This window comes from Heliangelus exortis, chromosome 1 (genome assembly GCF_036169615.1).
Source record: "Heliangelus exortis chromosome 1, bHelExo1.hap1, whole genome shotgun sequence".
In the NCBI taxonomy this organism is placed as follows: domain Eukaryota; kingdom Metazoa; phylum Chordata; class Aves; order Apodiformes; family Trochilidae; genus Heliangelus; species Heliangelus exortis.
Window position 1 is genome coordinate 56,652,523 of NC_092422.1, and position 22,538 is coordinate 56,675,060.

Consider the following 22,538-nt stretch of genomic DNA (forward strand, 5'->3'; position numbering starts at 1 on the left):
GGTATCCTTTTGGCAATATGCTAAGCCTCTGCTGAGCTGGGGCCAGTCCTGCACCTGGTTCCCACAGCTGCCAGCGTGATGTGCTCTAGCTGCCAGGTCAGTTTGGATCACCTCCTGCTGAAGATCCATCCTGGGGGAGCACCCAGCAAGCAGCCTGGCTGTGAACATGGAGTCTTAGAATCACAGAATCATAGACTGGGTTAGGTTGGAAGGAACCTTAAAGATCTTCTAATTCCAACACCCCCTGCATGGGCAGGGACATTTCCCAGTAGACCAGGTTGCTCAAAGCCCCATCCAACCTGGCCTTCAAAACTTCCAGGGTGTGGGTACCCACAACTTCCCTGGGAAATCTGTGACAATGTCTCAGCACCCTCACAGGAAGGAATTTCTTCCTAATGTCTAACCTAACTCTATCCTCTTTCAGCTTGAAACCCTTCCCCCTTGTCCTATCACTCCATGCCCTCGTGAAATGTCCCTCCTCAGCTTTCCTGTAGCCCCTTCAGGGACTGGAAGGCAGCTATAAGGTCTCCTTAGGGCACTCCCTTCTCCAGGCTGCACAATCCCAACTTTCTCAGCCGGTCTTCCTAGGAGAGGTGCTCCAGCCCCCTGATCTTCTTTATGGCTCTTGCCTGAAGGAAAGGTTTCCCTCCCAGAAAACACACCACTGGGTTTCCACACCCCATGGTGTAGCGAGGTGCAGTTTGTTCAAGACCTGGGAGCTGTGATAGTGCTGGGGATGAAAAAGGAGAGAGAGTTCCTCCCTATCTCTCTCCTTTCTGCAGGCTGAAGCAGCCTCAGGGTCTCCCAAAGGTGTCCACATGGGCTGGGCCTGCTGTACTGATGGGAAGGTGCATTCCCCCTGCCCTCATCAACACAGATACCAGAGGGAGACACAATACAATACAATATAGAGGGAAAGAAGCAAGTTTCAGTGCACCAGCAGCCAGCCAGAAACCCTATACTCAAAAGGGGCTTTGATGTATTTTAGTGAAAATACAGGAGCTAAGTGGAGCTGATAATTTGTCCTTTTGCATGACTCCCCAGAAGTTACCTGGATACTCACTAATTTGAAAAACAACATGGGATCTTAATAAATAAATCATGAAATAAGCCTTGTACCATTTATAAGTAATGAAAATGGAATGTGCCTGATAACGCAAACCCATCAGTAAACAATAAGGTTTTAAAAGGCTACTGCCAGAGTCAATAGGCCACAAATTTGAACTTTTATTCTTGTCTCTGTTTGTAAGAACATGTAGATCCCATACTATCAACTTACATGCTTGGAGCAACCTTATCTATCTATAGCAAATAAAGCACCACTGGCTTTGTAAGGAAAAAAATAGTTAAGTGTTACCATTCATGCAATCATGAATTTACCTGCAGAGTAATGAATAAAGCATAAATCAACAAATTATATTTTTTTAAATCATATCCAGATTTTTACTCAATTATTACAAAATGTCTTCTCATGTTTTCAAAAAGGACTTCAGGTTAATCAGTAAAACTGTAATTTCATCGTTCAAGTCAAGTAATTCTGAATCTGATCCATGAAAGAAGCAGTGGGTCTTCATGTCTTCATGAAAGACACGTATTTCCTTAGCTGTATTCTTCTGAATCTGATAGTTCTGTGTGCACTGGAGTTGATATTCTGGCACTTTCTAAGGGTGGCAGAAATCTGCAGGTGAAGTTTAAGGACCAAAAATGTAAATGAGGAGCACTTTGGGAGTATGCATTTATGTAATTGTTTAGTAGCTGAAATAAACAGCACAAATGTATAAGACATTTATCTTCCTGCTACCCAGTAGCCTGTTTTTTGTTGTAAAATTGAAATTTGAGACAGAAAATTAGATAAATTTGGATATAAATCTTTGTTTAAAAAGAGTGACAAGATTTGTGGAGACGAGTGCCAATTTGGAAGACATAGGAAGCATTTTATAATATTTTATCTGATTTCCAAAGGTCTCTTTGAAAACAGTTGCTTTTCATATGTTAAATTTTTATAATAGGCCTCAGAAGCAGATAAAATATGGTTTTTTACTTCTCACTTTAAAAAATAACATTAAAGTAGCAATTGAAAGAATTATTCAAATTCAACTACTGTAGAGAGCTAAGTAAACATATTGTCAGATATGGGTTTCAAGACTCATTTTCCCTGCTTTTTATACCTAGAAAGTAAAAAAAGACCAATTCTCCTCTCATGCAACTTCTTTGTCAAAAATAAGTATGAATATTTAGCGTGCAAGCAGTCATTCTTTCTGCTGAGAAGCAGAGGTTTTCAATAGGCACACTTTGCTGTCTGTAGCTATAGCAGAGGCATCATTCTGTTAAAACAGGGAAAGAAAAATTATCACTATTCAATAAAGTTTTAAACAGGATCACTAATGGCAAAGAATGTTGAATAGCCATTAGATTTCTGGAAATGAAAACCATCTGTCCATTACCCTTTCACTGAATCTAGCTCAACGTGTCATTTTAAAGTGTTCTGTCAAGCTACATCAGTCACTTCTCATTACCCCACTCCCACAATATCCAGAGACATGGCAGGCACTGCCTGGAAATGGGCCTGCCCTACCTCAGCCTTTCTACACCTTTTTGAATGACCAACTTTCCATCAGCGTTTTGCTTTCATGCTAAATTAGAGGCCTGATTCTGCAAATCTTATGAATACATTTCAATTTTAAGACCTTTAATAAATTCCTACTCTGTCATTTCCCAGGCAAACTCCCATCAAGTTCCCAGGAGGCTTGTCTGACTGACAACTGATTAAGCCCAGAGTAAAAGCTTCAGGGTTTAAGCCACTATTTTCAGTGTGACTAATAAGAACTATTTACCTGAACAAGGAAAAGAAAAACAAGACATCAGGTCATAGTTCTGCAGCCATTTGTCACCAGACCTACAGTTTACAGCTATGGAGAACTCCCAACAACAGTAATCCACTTCTCTAGAAGAGTCTCCCATCATTCTAGCTGCAAACACTGTTATTTTATTCTGAAAATCACTCCTAATTTTTAAAATGTGAAGGAAGACAACACCTTTTTCTGTCTTCTTTAAAAAAAAAAAACAACACAAAACCAAAAAGAAGTTATTGCGTTAAAAGGCCTGAAATGTTTTGCAAGGCAAAAGGAAAACTAGTTAAAATGAAAAATGTTATGTTAGAAAGGTCTGATTGCTACATGCACAGAGCATTCTTGTTGCAATAGTTTGGTATTTCTGCAATATTTCTCTGCTTTAAGCAGAGAATATTTTCCTTGCTTGGGTACAGCAAGCAAGTTTCCTTGCTTCCAACAGATTTTGAAGGGATAAATGAATAAAGGAAAACAAATGTTCATCTGTATGAACTAACATAAAATTTGATCAACCATATACACCTCTCAGCTTTTTCTGTAATAATATACAAGATAGATATTCCAAATATTATTTATTCACCCAGAGTTTATAATTTTAGGTTAGATAGTAGTGAGAACAGAATTACTTAACTGAATATAGAAGTAACTACTTTTAAATTTTAAAATGCCATGTTGTTCTATCAACTTTAGCTACCTTTAATGATATTGACTAAAACTCTGGTTCCTGCACTGTTCACTGTCATTTTGAGCACCATTGACTAGCCTTAATTATTCCAGAGCACACTAGATCATTTAATATTGGTATAATTTGGAAATCATTGAGATTTCAAAAGTCTGTATATTTTCCTGTGTGAAGTATTTTAGACTAGAAACTATCTGAAAGGTGTAATATGATCTCCAGATAAGAAGTCAGCATAGTCTTTTCAGTCAAAAAGTATAAGCTAGAGTAAGGTATCTGACTGTGTACATTGAGAACCGTCTTTCACATTCTAGATTTAGAGAGGGCAGTGTAGGAATTTAAAGATGGTTAAAATGTGTGAGAAACTGTGCTTGGTACACATTATAATGCCAGTTATCTGAAAAAAATGCTGATGCTTTACAGGGAAAATCTTCCTGTTCTTAGGCTGAAAGCACTGAAATGCATCTCTCTCTCGTTGCACTTTTTCTCTTTTCATTGTTTTGCTGATGGATTTCAAGTCCTTGAATAAAAACCAGTTACTGCTGTTATTGCTTTTTGCCAAATGTAAGGACCTGGTAGTTTAAGCACCACGAATTTATTAAAAATAATATTAGACAATGGAACATAATGATGGCTACATCAGACATAGATTTCTTTTCATTCTCTTCCCTGTCCTTTTTGTATGCAGTAATATCAATCTCTATTTTCATTATCAATCTTGGTATTATCGAATTATGACCTCAAAGATAGCTAATCTGAAGAAAGAGTAGGAAAGGAGTACTGTGCATTTAGAAGTCAGCACAGTGAAGTGAAACAATGAGAACTACTTTTACTCATAAATCAGCAGCCAGTAGTATCTAAGAAGACATCAAAAAAACCTTTGCAAGCTCTTTATTCAGTGTCTTTTAAGTATTTGACCGTTATACCTATTTGTCTGAAATATCTTTTTATTCATGAAGTACACAGAGGATATATCTTTATGCAGACCTATAGCTCAACAGTGAGAAAGAGATTTTTTTAGTCTCCCCTTCACTTACTCTGACAGCTTCACCTGCTTGAAAAAAACAACTTTTGCACAAAATGGAAAAAAAGGCCTGACAATGGATTTTCAGACTGCAAAAATCCATTACTGTATTTTAGTCTGACCGTACACATAAAACAGATCAGATAATCCATAATTATCTTAATCATAACTTGTGACTGAACTATAGGATATATTGCTCAAAAGAGAGATGTGTAGCCAATTTGAGAACCAGCAGCTATGAAGCAGCAACTGCACCCAGAGGCAATTTGTGCTTGTGATTGATTGTCCACACTGTTACAACCTGCATACTCTCTCATTTGAATTTGCTTCACTTTAGCTTCTAAATAGAAATCTCAAGACTTCATACACGGTTGCAATTACAACCTTTGATTTCACATCTAGACACTTCACAGCTGGTCAGACTACTCATTTTGAGCAGCCACCAAGTATGCCTCTTTTCACTGCTTATAGGCAAGCAATGATCATGATTTTTATGGATTTGTAGTAAGTGCTTAACAAATAAGCTCAGATAAATTCAGATCCCTGGACTTACCTGAGCTGGACGTTATTGTGCAAATGCAGGTCTCGGAGAGTTTTTCCTCACTTTAACCATTCAGTTGAAGCATCTCTGTGTCTTGCGGTGTGGTTTGTCACATCATTAGCTATTTTAACAAAGATGTGACGCACATAAATGCTGTAATTCCTGCCTCAATGAGCTTATGAATGAGTCTCCAAAGCCAATGTAGCTGTGAAGCTCAATAAAACAACGTACCATTGGAAACATCAATAAGATACAGGACACAACACCACGGGTTGTTTCTTTAGGTAAATTAAAAAGAATATGCAGAACACAAGGTTATTTCAGAATTTTACACCTGGATAAGTAGGATTTGCAAGAATGAAAACGCGGTGTTTTGGTTAGCGTAGAGAAAACTATGATCTGGGGAGTATGGAAGAAAGCATAGAAATAATTCTTAAACCAGCCAAAAAGAGAGAGTATGAAAACTGACATTTTTGGTGTGGACTGTATAAGGGCAAGATGAAAAGAGCCTGTCCGTAAAAAGCCCCATGCAATGTACAGCATGGAAAGCTATGTGCTCAGATTGCCTACTGGCAGTGCCTGTACCTCAGAGTCAGAGGGGCCCAAAGAGGGAGTGTGAAGTGGCTACATTCCTAATTTAGGCATCCTTGATAATCCCATAATTACACAAGATGAATGCAGAACCTTGTGCCTTTTAATAATGCAGGGCTAGGCACAATTTCACCCTGCAGGCAGAGAGACGCGGAAGCGTAAAGATCAGTTAAGACCTTGGCACACGGTGTCCCCTTCAGCTGTGCTCGGAGCCTGACCCCTCTCCCTAGGTTTTGTCCCACACCACAGGCAGACTGCGCTGCCTTTTGAGGCTGAAATACCTCAAACCTGTCACTGTGTCAGTGTCCCCTCGCTTTGCCACTCCTGCTCACCCTGGGTGATGTGTCTGAGGGTCTTGGAAAGCCACTGGTGTTCGCACTTGCTCTTTTTTCTCACCTGGGAATATCCACATCCCAAACTCGGGCAGCCAAGCAGTGCACAGTGTCTGGCTAAGTACACTCTGAGTGCAGCTTTCTGTTGTTCACTCAGAAATACTCCCTTCATGCAGGAATTCCCATCTCTGTTCCAATAAAAGCACTTCTGCAGGTGAATTAAAATTGATTGCATGAATATCCATAGGCAAAGAAGAAATATTAGTCTGCACATAACAGGATTGCACATATCTGTTTGCAGATAGATTTTTCCTAAGTATTAACCCAGTTTTTCTTGAGAAGATAAAAAAATCACTCTCTTTATTCTCTCCTCTGTAATATAAATCTGCTTATCTTACGTTCCCTCTATGTATTTCCACGTGTCCCCCCTGTCACCAAAGCTGAGTTTTGTCGTGCCATAAAATTGTTCTTATGCTTGTGTTTCATAAAGGAAACCGATGTTAAATGACTTGTCCGAGGATGTTCTGCATGTCTATAGCAGAACAATAAATTAAACTCAAATCAAAAACTTCCCCTGTCAGTGACACCTCCACCAATTTTTTATTGTATCTAGGATCTTTGACAAGACCTCAGCTTTCTCCCTGCCACTTTATTCTGCCAAGGGAAAATAAATAAAGTGTATTTTTAGCCTGCTATCCTACCAAAGCCAAAGTTACCACAGTTTTCTCCTGAGAAGTCGTCTTCTAGAACCAACAAGCAAGGGTTGTTGTACTGGGCAGTAAAATGAGAAAGTATCAGGAATAAGAAAACGAGGTGCTTGCATGGTCTTCTGAGAAACCAATTAACAGTGAGTGCTGATTAAGGGCTGATGCATTACTTCTATGTAAAGAGAAGCAATGATAGATATTCTAAATGTAAATAAATGTGCTGGCTCTTTTTTCCTTCTCTTAAGTCACTGCTGCTCAGGTAAGGAAGAGTTTGCCCTTAGCCTGTAAGTGACTGCATTTTTCTTTTTTTTTCCAGACCACTGGTTTATGGCAAGGTCTGATTGCTATCACTAACTTGTTTCTGACACTTTAGTAGTCTTCCCTGTGACTGAAAAAATTAAGTTTACTTTAAAGGAAGGAGAGGGTGTTCTCCAATACCCAGAGCCTGTTCATGCTATACAGGTAGATTAAGGCAAAAAGACAGAAATATGTCTCCTAGATATTTTAAGAGCAGGTTTGAAGCTGCACGTATGCAAAGATATAGTGTTAACCTAAACTGTCAATAATGACACACTTAGAACCACATAAAAGAACTTTTTTTAAGTCACAGCATAACTCTGTGTAAAAAGTTGCAATGTTGTAATATTTTTTAATGCATTTTTCATAAAATTGCAGAAAAATACTATAATTGTAAATAATATAGTCACTGGATCCCTGGTTCTTTTTAACCCATCAAGTATCCCAATAAGCTTTCTTGCCCCAAGTGAAGTGCTCCTTAAGAACTCTGACAAGTCAGTGGAATTTACAGACTGATACCTGACACCTTTTACTCATTGCAGAATCCATTTTTTCCATGAGCAGTTCCAGATAGCAGTTCCAGGAATAGTTTGTAGGACAGACGCATCTTACACAAATGGCAGTGCTTAGTCCAAAAGAATAAAATAGGATTTTGTTTCATTTTCTTCTCACCTATAAATTCTTCAAATTATAGTGAGTCATATAAAAGTTGAACCAAAACAATGAAGGGATCATTATTATTTCAGGTTTTAGGAAAATACTTTGGAATTCTACAAATGCAAAATATAAACCATACACAATCCTCACTTCCCTAAGCTATTCTTTGATCACTGACTGATTTATTTTTGACATGATGGGCTTAATCATACATAGATTTTTTATACAAGCTAATATGAACTCAGCTACATGGGCTCCAACAAGCAGATTATTTTACCCAGAAATCTTGATGAGAATGCTCATCAATAAATGGATAGATTTATCCCTGAAAAGCACATTCTGGCATTTGTTTCCTTAAAAATAATTAAAGCATTTCCTTTCATTTCAGAGGGGTTCTGGTTGGTTGGTTTCGATTCCATATAAAAGTCTGGTTCCCTTTCTCTTGTACTAAATGAGATTGTTTGAAATATGTCTGCCAGGTAACATGCTTCTAAAGAAGGAGCTAAATACATTAAATACCTTTCTGTCAGGTGTTTGGGTTTTTGTTGGTTGGAGTGGTATACAGTATTGTTTCTCTCTCTCTCTCTCTTTTTTTTTTTTTTTTTACCTATGTGCTTCAAATTGTCAAACAGAAACAAACCAACCAACCCTGAACCTATGGAATTAAAACCTGCACAATGTGCGTTTGTGTGTGTGCGTGTCAGAACACAAACAGGGCTTTTAAAGATAATTTTAGGAGAGGTCACCTCAACATTTCTTCTTTGCTTGACTGAAATAGTCTGTTTAGAACGTATTATGGAAAACGCCTGACCTGTGAACTAAACCAAACATGCTGTAAAAAGAGTGGGACCTTTTCCTAATGTAAATTAGCAAGCCCAAATATTCTATTGCAGGTGGGGGGGGGGGGGGGGAGGGTGGTGGTGTCAGTTGGCAACACTGTAATCTAATTACTCTTCGGTTTCATTTATGTGCACAGACATTTGCTCCTGTAAGGGGGAAGACTGTTTCTTTTGGCAGCAGGCAGGATGTGGAAGCCTCCAGTATTTGCAGGCTGATAATAGGACTAATGTGCTGGCGCCCTGACAGAGGGCACAGGAGGGCGTGCTATTAGATAAGTGTTTCTGCTACATTACCCAGACAGCATTGCCCTTCACAGAATGTTCCAGCCATTGTGCAGCTTGATATCACATAGCTATAGAATGCTAATGCCAATGTAATTATGTATTTTGGCTTCCTTTTTGGCAATAGCCTGTACTTAGGCAAAAATCTAGTACCATCTTACATGCTCCTACAGCTGGATAATTAAAGGGCATTTCAGTTTAAAGAACAGAGAACTAATGATATGAAGATCGGTGGCTATTTAAAGAATTATTCACTGTGCTTAGAGAGTCCTGACAATTAGGTCTGTTTTCAGGCACTAAACATATTTGGTAACAACAGGATGGGTGCAATTTAGCCAGGTTTGTTTCTCCCAGGTTAGTGTGGGTGCAACATAAGCTTCCTTGCATTTTACCTCGACAAAGAGAACTCCAGCTCTTCAGTAGATTTGCAGATGCACAGCTTTAGTTTCAGTGTGAGACAAGCAGTATGTGACAGTGCTCCAAGAAACTCAGAATTAAGACTGAATTGTCACAAAATGACCCAGGCCAATAGTGAGGAAACAGCAAAACACGTGGTCCTGTCCCAAAGGAGTATGATGTTCTCCCTGATCAATTTAAGGATTTCTGTGCAGTACAGGGTATCTTAAAATGAGATAAATCTGCAAAAGAAGCTGAAAGTATTAACTTGATTTATGGACTTGCTTTCTGACTTGTCCTCATGGGCACCCAGATAGAAAGTTATTTTTGGTTCTTATGGGTTGGTGAATATCAGTATAGAGATATACACAGAGCACAGCTGGGAGCTGCAGGTACATTAATGTGCTCTGAACAGAACGTGGGCACTAGAAACAAACTCAGTCCTGGTAACTGATTTGGCCACGAGGATGTAAATGAAAGCCTGTGTCAGAGCCTTGAGTCAAACAAAATGGTAACAAAAACCACGGTTCTTCATTCCTTAGGCACTTTACAACGGCTTTAAGGTTAACTTAAAACCATTAAACTACCATGACTTTAGCACTCTGTGGTGCTTCTGCATGAGAAGTGCTGTGTTCCAAAGCAGGAACAGAGGCCATATGTGTTTTCAGTCTGCTTTTCTCCAAACGATGGGCAAGGGCGAGATGTGTCAGCATCGTATGGCTTGCGAACATGTGGGATCCAAGTCTGCTCTCAGAGCTGAGGAGGAGCTGCCTGGCAGCATCCCTCAAGCTTCCCGGGAAGCCTTTCTACAGCCTTAGAAGGTTCCCTGGCCTCAAATAAGCTAAGTAAGCTCTGGATGACAGCCCATCACACAAAGCAGCTGCTCCTCCCCGCTCCCCTTTGAGGCTGGCTCCCGACCCCAAATTCCTGCAGCATGCCGACCCGGTGGTGTTTACACGATGGGAGGGCCAGGAGTAAGGGGGCCAGGGCAGAGCCGTGCCCCACTCTGCCTCCATGCCACTATCAGCAACAAGGGCAGGTTGCAAGTGGGACATGTGTTGCCACAAAATTGTTTCCCTGATTACAAAAGAAGTCATTAAGCTCAGCTTCTCAGTAGCTGGGTGTCTATTTAGAACAAAAAAATAGATAACATATTCCACCCCATCCCCCCTGCCTCATCCCACCCCTGACCCCCAGACTGGATCTTTAGCACACGGAGGTTCAAGTGACAAAGCATTCCACACAGCAGGGTTTGTATATCCTGGATTTGGATCCGTGAATTCACAGCTACATTCCACATGGAGGCCTGGATGCAACGGATCCTAAAGAAGCTCTTTTTCATGCAGAGCTATTAGAATCAGTATGTTATAGCTGGTGTCCTCAGCTGTTCAGTCCTGTGGAGAAGCATATAATGACTGCATTTCTGCCTTCTTCATTCTTATGGTACATGACTTTTGACACACAGCTTATCGGAAACAGCAAGGTGTAACTCATCACATCAGGTGTACCTAACCAAAAATTCTTTAATTCTCATACCTAAAGGCAACCAGGGTGATGCAGCTTGTTTGGCACTGATAAATGGAGTAAAATTACATGGTCAGCTCTGCGAATCAACAATAAAGCTTTTCATAATTATATATTTGGAAAGGGAAGCCATGCTCATAAATTCCCCTTAAAAGGGGGAAATCAGTGATTGATTTACCTATTCTATGATGGGTAAGAATTATTAGGGAAGCACAGCAGAAATGGAAACAAAGTCACCAGCAGGTAAACGCTACTGAACCCGTTTCTGATCAATACCAATGATCAATTTAAATCATACTTAATAGCATCCATCATTAAAAATAGAAATGCATCAATTATTGTGTATTGTATTATATTGTGTATATTCCTTTACTCCCCTGTATTACTGACAACATCAAATAATGGGGGATAATTAATTAGGAACCACATAGTATCTAATTTTTAAAGTTTTACCTTCTGGTTTTCAAAAGAAGCTATGCTCTCGTGCATCTGCTACCTGAAGGATGAAAGAAGCTCTGTGCAGTGACAGGAGTTCCTTCAGTCCTAGCAGCCACATGAGGGTCTCCTGTTTCCTTCCAACACCTCTCCCACTCCTGTTCTTCCCTGCTCCTCTCCCCCAGTAAATCTGGTAGCACGTACAACACTTTGAGCAGATGGGTAGTAAATACAGAGCTGGAGATTATGTCTGACAATTAAAATAAAAGTGTCTGACTCGACATTATGAGTTATATTATCTGAAGACCTTATACCAGGCTTCTATTTTAAAAAGCCCACATTTTCTAAGTGAGAACATTTTTTTCCTGACTAACCTTTTAAGAAACTGCAGTGTTTAGAGATACCTATGTTTCAGAGTGCCAAATTTGAGTCCATATAAGGTCTGCTTTACAGATGGAGCCAAGAGCTTTCCTCTCAAGGCAGGCCCCTTGCAGCAGCCCCAGAGTGGGCATCAGCTTCCCAGTCCCTGACCAGCATTCCATCCCCCAACTCACACTTTATGTGCTCCAGCAAGTGGGTGCACACAAGTGCTAGTCAGTACACCTGCAAAACCCTATAAATTTTACAAGTGCAAATTCTAACACTTGCATGCTCCACTGCTGCTGCTGCAGCAGCACTTCCAGCAGCGAGGTTTGAGGGTAAAAAAATTGCCATAGCAAGTTTGTAAGTGAATGTTTAACTCAGTACCAAAAATTCTGCCACAGTGCTGCTACTAGAGCTCCACACCTTGCACCATTCTACAGCAATACTAATAGTGCTTATGCTGAGTAGGTGTAAAAGCAAAGGAAGCTTGTAAGCTTTGTTCCAGATTTCATGAGATAGGTTTTTTTATAGATTTTGTATTTCTTTTGTGTTTACTGAAAAAAACCCAAGCCTGTTAACCTCAAAAGAAATCAATACGATTTATCACCAAAACCAACGAAATGTGACACACTTAAGCCCCAGAAACTCTTGGCAGTATTTCATAACGAGCTATGTCACCATGTTCTAGGTTTCCAAGCTGTTTCATCTCATTTTCTTTATTAACTTAATCTTATTCTAATGCTATTTGCAGATGACAATGTTAGATAAATTTAAAGGCTATATGACTTAAAAGTTCCATGATAGAGTTTCCTTGGCCTGGTAGCCATAAACAAAACTGAGAACAGGAATAACTCTTTTACAAAAGTAGAATTTATACCTGTCAGCCATCTGAAACTTGGAGCTGTTTGTTCCCAGATTTATTTTTTTAATTGGATACAGTTTGAGCAGATGCTTGTAAAGAGCCATTACACAGCAGCTACTTGAAAGGACCCTGTGAGGTACTGGAGCCCTGTTACAAACAGAAATAAAGGGCTAGAATCACACTTTCAAGAGAAAAAAAATAGCTGTAAAAGACATAAATACATTTCTCCATTTAATTCTTTCCTTTTTAAAGTCAAAGTGAAATCTAAAATAAGCTCTATAATAAGTACCAGCAACATTCAGTTTCCTCCTCTGTCAGATACTGAGCCACTTAAAGCATCTGAGAAAAGTTCAGCACCAGATGACTCCATCAGAAATGCCTGCATTTGTCTGCCCTATCAATACCATTTCATCTTTCCATCTAAAACAAGACTAGTTAACCCCCATTGCCTTGTAGCAGCCTCTCTTTTCCCTCTTCAGACACCTTATTCTTAGCTCTCATTCCCTCTGGCTGGAAATGGGTAATTTTTAACTGAGAATTCCAGTATACACCTGCTCTCACCGCTTTCCTCCTCTCCAGTGCTTGTCCTAGCTCTCTTCTTGCTCTGCGTGCTCTGGTGGCCTAACTTCACCCTCTGTTCACAGTTCTCTCTCAGTCTTCAGCTTTTCACCTCCTAACAGGATTCAGGCCACTGTGGCTTCTGTCTTTTATCTGCTTTCCAGTTGTTCTTGCCAGTGTCCTTGATGATCCTGAAGATCTCTGTGTCTCAAGCAATCATACTCAGACACCATACTGCTTTCACTGAGTGTTTCATTGAAGCCTTCTCCTTGACTTCTGGACCCCCAATGCTATCTTCTCCCTATTCTTTTTCCTCATTTGAGATGTTGCTGCTTCCCTCCCAGCTTCTCTAGGTACTCCATACAGATTACACTATGAATTATCACTTCTATTTAGTCTCTTGGCTATTGTTTTTTTACCTAATTATAAAGATTCTTAATCAGTATTTGTCATATTTTGCATGAAGGAACGAAAACTGGAGTATGAAGAATTACAGAAGGAGGCTCTTAACACTCTGAGGGATCTGAGAGGAGTAGAACACAGGATGTTATTCATAGAATCATAGAATTGGCTGGGTTGGAAGGGACCTCAGAGATGATCAAGTCCAACCCTTGAGATACTCCCTCCCATTACCGGGCAGCCCGGCATCCCCACTCTCTTTCACCCGCTCCTTGCTTAGCTGCTGTTCCCCTGCGCTCCTTCGCCATCTGCTCGCCACCTGCTCTTCAGAATCCACATCCATCGGGCCCCAGGAAGAGCCCTGCAGCCCTCTCCTGAGTCGCCCCTGCCGCAAAAAACCCTCAGGCACCTACCCCTGCCTCCATCGAGATAGGCTTATGTATATATTTGTATTTTTATTACACGACCCTTCCCCTTTTCTAGTAAACCTGTTCCAGTTTTAATTTCCAACTTTTATGTTTCTCAACTTTATTCCCCTTTTATTTTCCCTCGGGAGAGTGGAGGGGGGATAATAAAGAACAATTCTGTCCTCCGGTTATTTGGTCCTCCCGAACTCCTATGCCCTCACAACAATCCACCTCCACAGCGAAATACCCCCAATATGCTTATCTCATTTGCAGACCTGCTTATACTTTTTAAATGTATTTTGCCTCAGAACTTCAATATTTACCACACAGGTAAACACTCCGGCATACTATATAGTTATGTTTATGCTCTCCTAGAATAAATTAGAAATGTCCTACTGCCTTTCAGAGGTACTAGAAAGGTAGAAGAGTAAAGAACAAAGGATATTCACCTTATCTCAAATGGCAGAGGTGTGCGATTTGTAATCTACTCCTCCTTTCTTCTCAAAACTCTTTCCACTTCTGATACAGGTTTTAAACTCTTGCATGAAAAAGATCTGTAGAATTTTCTGTTGATGGCTTTTGCACATTTGGGTCACATGTCTGGCCCAATGGTATTGTACCAAATTTAGGACACAGGCACGGCCTCAGCTGGGAGAGAGAAACCAAAAGCTGACAGCTGATAAGAAGCCTCCTACCTGCTCCTGAATCTGTGAGCACTATTTGTGTTTCATTTTGAAGTCTAGCTGCTCTAAAAAGCCAATTATTTAAGCTAATCTGTTTGCCTTTCCACTGAATCAGAAGGGACAGAAGGAAAGGCTCACATCCAGATTTAGCACTCCTGTGTCTCTGGGGGGGGGGGGATATGTGCCATCAGGAACCCACCAGCATCCTCAACCAGCCCTCACCCACAAGGTTTCATTTCCGTGGGCACACAGGAGACGTCTGGTGTGGAGATGGGGCTTTGGTGCAGAGTTAGGATATGGCCAGAACGTATAACCTGGCTCAGAAATATGGAAATGCTTTAAGATCTGGTAATGAAGATGTAACTGCAACAATTAAAATTGTCTCAACTGAGATGCAGGGTGTCATGGTTCAGTCCCAGCTGGTACCAACCGGGCCTCTGCTTGCTAACCACCCACCCCCACTGTTGGACAGGGAGACGAAAACCCACCCGAAGGCTCATTAATAGAGACAAGGACAGGGAGGCTTTCACTTCCCAATTACAGTAACAGGCAAAAACCAAACAGGTTCAACTTGAGAAGAAAAAAAACAGTTTAATCTACAAGGAGAAAAAGAAAACATGTCCAGATCTGGTAGCCTCACCACTAGAAGCATTACTCACTCCTTTCTCCCCCTCTAAGGAACAGAGGAATGAGGAGTGGGGGTTTAGGGTCAGTTCCCCACACGCTGTTTCTGCCGCTTTCCTCCTCAGGGGGAGGACTCCTCACATTCTTCTCCTGCTCCAACGCGGGGTCCCTCTCACGGGACAGAGTCCTTCAGGAACTCCTCCGACACGAGTCCCTCCCACAGGTGCAGTCCCTCAGGAGCTGCTCCAGCCCGGGCTGCACACAGAGTCACGGCTGCTGCGGGAGCAGTCACCTCCTCTGACACGGGCTCCTCCATGTCTGCAGATCCACGTCTGCCCATTGCCACTTCATGTCTGCCTGCCTGTGATACTTCAGGGGCTAAAATCCACATTTACCCCAACACGGTCCTTCAGGGACTGCTCCACCGTGCTCCTCCGTGGGCTGCAGGGGCACAGCTGCCATCTCACCAGGAGCTGTGGGGAAATCTCTGCTCAGGCACCTTTTCCCCTCCTTGTTCACTGACCTTGGTGCCTTTACTCTGGCATTACTGTCTCACTTCACTCTGTTCTGCATGACCCTTTTTTTATATATTTTTACAGTTTCATTTTCTCTTTCTTGAGTATGTTACTGGTAGAGGCACATCCAGATTCCTATATCTGCTCAACCTCGGGCCAAGGCGAGGCTGGGATTGGAACAAGGGGAACTTCCAGCAGATTCTCACAGGAGCCACCCCTATTCCCCCCTCTTCCTGAAGGGATTGCAGCTATGCATCACCAGGAAGGGGGTTCCCTCTTGGTCAGGTTGGCCAGTTCCCTCTGGTCATCAACCTTACATATGGAGGATTAATAGAATAAATGGTGAGACGTGTAGGATATACACTGAAGGTCACCCTGGATATACATAAGCACCCAGGAAATGACAGGGTCACTTGGTGACCATCAGTTATTACAATATTTAAAGAAGGTCAGTGAAGCCCTGGTATATCTGCTTCACTGAGTGGAACACTTGCTAAGAGGCTGAAACCCAATATTATGAGAGTGCAGTCACAACTGGTACAACTTTCACAGCTGATCCCTGCCAAAACGAACCAGACCAGTTTAAATAAAAAGAACAGAGAGAAATTCAAACATAATCTTCCAGGAAACAGTGATTACTTTATTAAATTTCATGCAAGTGACCTTGTAGAATGTGTCTATATTGCAGAAAGATTCTATGTCATGAAAAAAGAAAAAGATAAAAAGGGAGAAAGGGCTAAGTTTTGCCTGGGGTAAACAGTACTGAAGCTCTTGAGAGTTTACACTATGACTTTGGTCAAAGTTTTTCATGACCAAAAAAAAAAAAAAAAAAAAACAAAAAACAAAACCCAGCATCAAAACTTTGGCTGAAAATGAGCCATCCACGACAAACAAGGAGTCTTAATACATCAGTATAAAGCTGATGTCCTGAGTGCTGGATTTATTCTGCAGGGAACAACCTCTGCTGGCCGGGGCACAGATCGCATGACCTAAAACGCCTCTCCCATCTATTTCAGTGATGCAGAGTTATTTTAGCAGCTTCATTCCTTTTCTCCTCTGCGGGGGTAATAGTATTAGCAGTGGATCTGCCAGAGGAAACCAGGGCTCTCAGACAGCTGTTAAAAATAGACTTGATGCTTTCAGAGCACGTGAGGGAGCACCTCGCAACTTCCCGGGCTGGGAACAAGTTGTAAGGAAGGAATTTGGGTAAGGCCGGGAGTCTGGCCCGGCTTGCGGGGCAGCTCTAGGAGCCTCGTGTGATCTTGTTTACTATGCTGCTGCCCTGGTTTGTTGCCTTGCCGCTTTTGCTCCCATTCATTATTTCCCCTGTTTGTTTATTCCGCAGCATTTCTGGATATCCCTCTGGGGATCTGAGGAATCGCATTAAGAACTCGTCTGTCTTATCACGGGAGACAAGCTCGGAGCTCCCCAGGCTTGCTGCGGCAGCCCTCGGGGCCGGGCCGGAGGCTCGGGGACAGGCACGGCACAATTGCTGCCAGCCTTGGAAAAGAGTCCTTTTTAACTCTTTCCTCGCAGCAGGCTTCTCAGCCAGCGAGGAAATATCAGCCTTCCCTCCCATCCAGCTCCTGGCTGAAGTGGTGCTGGAAAACTAGGCTTTAAAGGTAGGTGAATCAGAGTGATCGCTTAAGGTGGAATCTTAAAAAAGTAGTGGAGGAAGGGTTCAGCTGTGAGCCCGTGTTTCAGGCCCTGCCACTGCCCCAAGTCTAATCCCAGCTCTCAAAAGAAGAGAGTTTTTCATGCACTGATTGCTGGTACAAAGCCGAAGGGAATGAAACCCGCAAACCTTCCTCGCCAGCCCAGAATGAAATAAAGGCTGGACCTTTTCCTGTTGTAAATCTGCTTATCTCCCCTCAAGCACCTGACTTACACTTAAGAGAAATGCATACATGAGCTCGCGTGCAGACTGCACCATCTCATCCTTTTACGCCGCTTTTAGCAGGATATGTGAAGATTATGTGAGCAGTTTAAATACACACGCAAACACCCAGCAATGCGATTATGAGCTAGGGTGTGTAATGCAAACAGAGGAGCCACCAGAAGAACTGGCAGAAGGCAAATACCTGTTTTAGTTGTTGGCTTTTTTCTGAAGTACCAATAGCACAGCAGGCACCCAGCTGAAGCAATGGAAAGAAGTTTGTGATTCACCTCAGTGCGTTTCTCATGTGTTACAGGTTCTTCCCTATCTGAAATCAGAGGGGCCGAAGCATCCCAGGAATCCTTCAGCAGGGACTCTCCTTGAATAACAAAAGTACCATTGTTTGAACTATGAAATGTCCTTTCTTTACCTGTGGATTTCCTTTTAACATCCTGAGCTTGAAAAACTGCAACAGCTTGCAATTGGTTTTAAAGGCACAAGAGGAAAAGATCCTGCAAAAATACCCTAACCTACCAGCTGTTTAAAACAAAACAAAACAGAAAAACCAAACAAAAAATCAGGTAGGGACTGAAATATCATGAGGGAGATGCTTCCAGGTACAAGAGAGTTCATCTCTTAGTGTATCATTTGCAGAAAGCTAAAAGGGTTTGCTTGTTTACAAACATGTTTTTATTTGGCAACACAAATGACAAGAAACAGCCCATTGCAGATATCATCAATGTTGTATAAATAACAGTGGGATCGAGACCCCCACAGCTCAAACATCAGGCAGGGAGGACACTTGTTTACATGCAGAACCTGTATGCTCTCCAAGTGCTGCTTGGATTAAGACCCCTGGAGATGTTTTGCTTTGTTCCTAAATTGTTTTTTAGACAGCATAAAACATGGCATAATAAAGGAAGCTTGCTCCAGTTTCAGCAGTGCTGAAGGACATGCTGATTCCCAAGCTGAGTGCACAGATACTCTTTACTATTACAGGAGATCGGGAAGATTGCTGATTTGCAGCCCTTTCCCTCTGCAACCTTAAGCGGAATTTAATTGGTTCAGTAATGATCAGAGTTACTTTGGGCAGAGGACTTTCGGTTCCTTCAGCGGTGATGAATCCGCTGCCTCAGGAAAGAAAAACAAAAACAAAACACAAAAGAGAGAAAGTCGGGGTATTTTTGCCAGCCCTAATCATTTAAAATAGTTTTTTATTGTTCTCCCTAGCTCAGAAAGCTGGGTACTGTCACAATAGCGCTTTGATATCGGACACTGATATTGATCTGGGTGCATCTGTCTCGCTCAGCAGCTGATAATGACAGCACACGTGATTTCCTGTTATTGAAGCCCCACAGACATTTCTGGAGCCAGAGCTTGGCAGCTCCAGGGATCCTTTCCCATCAGCAACCCGGTGTCCAATGCTCTCATTGCCTTTCAGCCGGTGTAAGGAGGATACGCTGCAGCCCTGCTGAGTTGTAAACAACTTGTTTACCTCCTTCTTGGTGTAATCTGTCCCTGCTTCTATCGGCTCCTGTGGCATCAACAGAGCATTAAACCACCCAGAGCTCATAGGCTGATGTGAAGAAAACAACCCAACGAGCCTTTCCAGGCTCTTGCTTTCTAGGGCATGGGAGGTTATTTATACCTGTTGTTTCCAGACAGCCAAAGCAGCCCATCATTTGCATGTGGTTAGCTTTGAAGAAAACTAGTTTTTTGACCTTCATTCTCCTGGTGTGAAACTGTAAGCAGTGTGGGCCTGATGCTGCTCTTCCTGCAAAGCTTCATTTGGGTCGGGCAGAAAGAGACACTGTCTTTTTCATGTGCTGTTTGAATTTGAACAGAAGGAGTGAAAGGTGGGAGTGATTTATAGATCACCAAATGCCAGGGGAGTGCCCATCAATACTGCAGCAGACGGCTGGGTCAAGGGGTAAAACCCTTACAGATTTTAGCCAGCATGCGAAAGGAGGGGAATCTGCAAACATTTGGAAGGCTTGAGTCTGTCCCCTCCATACTCCTGACCGGGACTTTGGAACAACTGCACAAGAAAGACACTGACCCAGAAACAACTTCCCTGGGGTTTAGTGCATCGGGCAGTGAATAGGAATGACAGGCTCCCTCTGTGAGTGCTCTCACTTTGTACCCTCTCAAGCACCCTCAGAGGGCGTGATCCTGCTGCTGTTGAAATCGAGGGCAAACCTCTAAGCACATTTGAGGATTTTAAGAAGTGATGGATATTCATGCAGCTTCAGAGCTGGCTGAAGTTGACAGCACTCTGCTACCACGCCTCGGAGGCACCACAGTATCTGTACAGGGGATACTTTCCCTGTCAGCCTCTCATCTGCAAAGTGCAGAAGGTCAGTAACAGACAACTTGTTAATTTTGAATTCACTAGTAATTTTGAATTACTTTTGCAAACCTGTTCTGGGAAGTAATTGCTCTTAATATAAGAATACCTTTAACTTGTTTTTTGTACTACCTTGACCATTCAGCTTGGTGAAAAACTTGAAACACTGTGGAAGAAAAACACCCAAGCTGTTACTGTTAGAGTTTATGCTTGAAAACAGACACTTGGTTTTTATAAACACCATCTTCTGTCACCCTTGGGCACAATGGTGTCAAGAGTTTTTGATACTCAAATTGAACTGAAGCTGTTGCAAGGTTATAACAGTATATTTAGGAGAATAACCTGAACAGGGTGATAATCCAGGCAACCTCATTCAGGCATTGCCTCATCTCAGGTAGGTGTCCCTGGGAGAGGGTGGATGTTGGAGGAGAGGGCCAGGAAGCACCTCATCTGCCTGAACGGAGCTCCACAGATTCTCTGCTCTGTCAAAAGGGAGAGGTGGAAACCAGCAGAGAGTGTCAGTGTCCCTTGCTTCGGCAGGTTCCTAGTGCCACCTCTGCAGGCTACTCGGGGAGTTGGAGAGGGTGGCCCAGCCTATTGTTTGGCATCTGCCTCTTCTGTGGATGATGAGCTTGTACTAGATAAGTACTGTTTGTTTGGTTTTTTTTGTTCTGACAGGTATGCAACTGGAAAGGAAAACCACTGAAGGACTTTTCACAGTGGTGAGGGAACTTGGCTATGAATAAGAATAGATTTAAATCCTTGTATCCGTTTGTTTTTTTGTCCTGTGCTCAAATAATGTGTGCAAAAGATGATACCTTCTGATTATTTCAGTCACCTACAGAACCCTTCAGGGAAAAATGGGTACAGAGCTTACTAAATCTGGCCTACAACAGACTTGTCAAGTCACAGGACAGGACTGACCTGCCCAAACCAGGCAAATTAATGTAGACCCTAATGAAATAAGGCCCTCACAGAGCTAGATCAGCCCTTGGAAGGAATGGATTGGACAACTGTCTGGGTGTTAGGTGAGTTTTAAACATCATAGAAAAAGTTTGACTAGAAGGATGAGAAACAGAAGTTCCCAGGTTTTCTTTCTATGTGTTCATTTAATGCCTGCTCATTGTAACTGGAATTGAAACAGTTCTTGAGGTCTACTTCAAACTTAACTGATTCCCCAATGTATCTCCTGTATTACGCACTTAATCTCTGTGTCTTACATGGCCCATATAAGAGGAAGTTATTTTTTTTCTCTGATTGCAGTTTATATAATAGACTGATCTACAACTGAGAATGTTATCTATTTAGTCTTTTTAGAAAAACTGAATTTGTTTGGCAAATTGTTTTCACTTTTCCTGTTTTCATTGAGATCATATACTCATGAAAATATCACAGAAAAGAGTGTGAGGCTAAAGGCAGAAAATTTCAGATAGTAATAGCATTTTCAGAAAGTTCAGAGTCAGATGATTCCTAAATATATTCTGCAGCTAGCTCCTAGATAGTAAATCATTATTTAGTCAGACAAAGAATAGTAAAAAAAAATATTACTCCACTTGTTGTAAGTAATAACTTACATTCTTTTACTCCATGCTAAGTCTGCTTCTTTAAAAGAAATGAAACCCATCCAGTGCTTAAGTTTTGTTTTTCTTTGTGGTTTGTAGTGATATGGTTAGGAGAGGTACATAATAAATTAATGATAGGAAATTGCAGAATAGGTCAAGGTCACTTTGTGCATAAATCGGAGGTCTAGGAGTTGTACATTTCATGCTATCTGGCTTATACCACTTTATTGATTTTTTACTCAGAGGAAAAAAGAGAGAGAAGGTTTTTAATAGATTTTTATATCCTCAGTCTGTTCTAAATCCGCCTTTGTTCAGATCTTCCTGATGTTCCCACACTTTCATGGCAGTAGGGGGGTCCTGCTAAACTGCAGTTCTATCATAAGACAACGAGTCAAAAACCAATGGCCATAATAAACTCTTAAAAAACATTTTCCAGAAAAGTCAGCAAAACTTTTAAGCCCATACCACCAAGAGGGAATGGACAGGAAAAACTCCTTTAACCTTTTGTCTGACTGCAGAAGCTCAGTATCACCCACTTTCTGCACTTTTCAGTATCCTTACAAAGAGTATTTCAGTGTAGAAGTGTAACTACCACAACCACAGGCAAAGTTTAGCAATAATGCTATATAGGCAGCTGTTTTGGATAGAACTGGAAAATTATTCACAATGAGGTCAAGATAGAAAGGTCAAGATCTCTGTGAGTCGGGTACAGGTTTTGAAGGGAATGAAAGCAGCCCTGTCACTGACCATTGCTGGATAAGAGCAAACTTTATACTGCTGCAGCAGGCTCTGCCTCTTGAAGGGGAAAGCTGGTGTCAGGGAGCAAATGCAAAATGAAGGTAAACAAGGATGCTTGGTTACATGGAAAAGGGAAGAGATTATCTCATGAAAACAACTAACCAGGTTCCTGAAGGATACAACCATTAAAGGATGAATTGCTGTGTGTTTAAGTAATGGATTTCTTTGAAAAGATTCTTGGCTCTAAATGGTCAGCATGGAGGTTGGTAGCATGATAGTTTATTGGAAAGGATGGTGGCAAACCCTGGTCCATCCATATGCCAATGCTGAGTAATTGATTTACTTAGCTGATAAAAACAAAGGGCTTTATTTGTCTGCAGAAAACCAGTGGCAGCAGTTGAATTGCAAACTTTTTCATAGATTGGAAAACTTTTGTTTGTTTATTTGTTTT

At 41.6% G+C, this 22,538-nt stretch overlaps 3 long non-coding RNA genes across 4 annotated transcripts; 1 reads left to right on the plus strand and 2 right to left on the minus strand.

Moving 5' to 3' along the window:
• Positions 1-1,207: 1,207 nt before the first annotated feature.
• LOC139795845 (uncharacterized) lies at positions 1,208-8,249 on the minus strand. Of its 2 annotated transcripts, XR_011725722.1 has the most exons (5): positions 6,081-8,249; positions 5,325-5,371; positions 5,106-5,214; positions 2,169-2,324; positions 1,208-1,678 (listed from the first exon to the last, which is right to left on the minus strand). It is a non-coding gene; the product is annotated as an uncharacterized lncRNA (long non-coding RNA). The 2 variants fall into 2 exon arrangements; XR_011725719.1 differs by having other exon boundaries at positions 5,106-5,371.
• A 2,747-nt stretch (positions 8,250-10,996) lies between these two features.
• LOC139795853 (uncharacterized) lies at positions 10,997-15,266 on the minus strand. Its single transcript, XR_011725724.1, has 4 exons — positions 15,085-15,266; positions 14,192-14,390; positions 12,394-12,525; positions 10,997-11,343 (listed from the first exon to the last, which is right to left on the minus strand). It is a non-coding gene; the product is annotated as an uncharacterized lncRNA (long non-coding RNA).
• Positions 15,267-17,202: 1,936 nt separating this feature from the next.
• LOC139795858 (uncharacterized) lies at positions 17,203-20,546 on the plus strand. Its single transcript, XR_011725728.1, has 2 exons — positions 17,203-19,797; positions 20,466-20,546. It is a non-coding gene; the product is annotated as an uncharacterized lncRNA (long non-coding RNA).
• Positions 20,547-22,538: the final 1,992 nt, after the last annotated feature.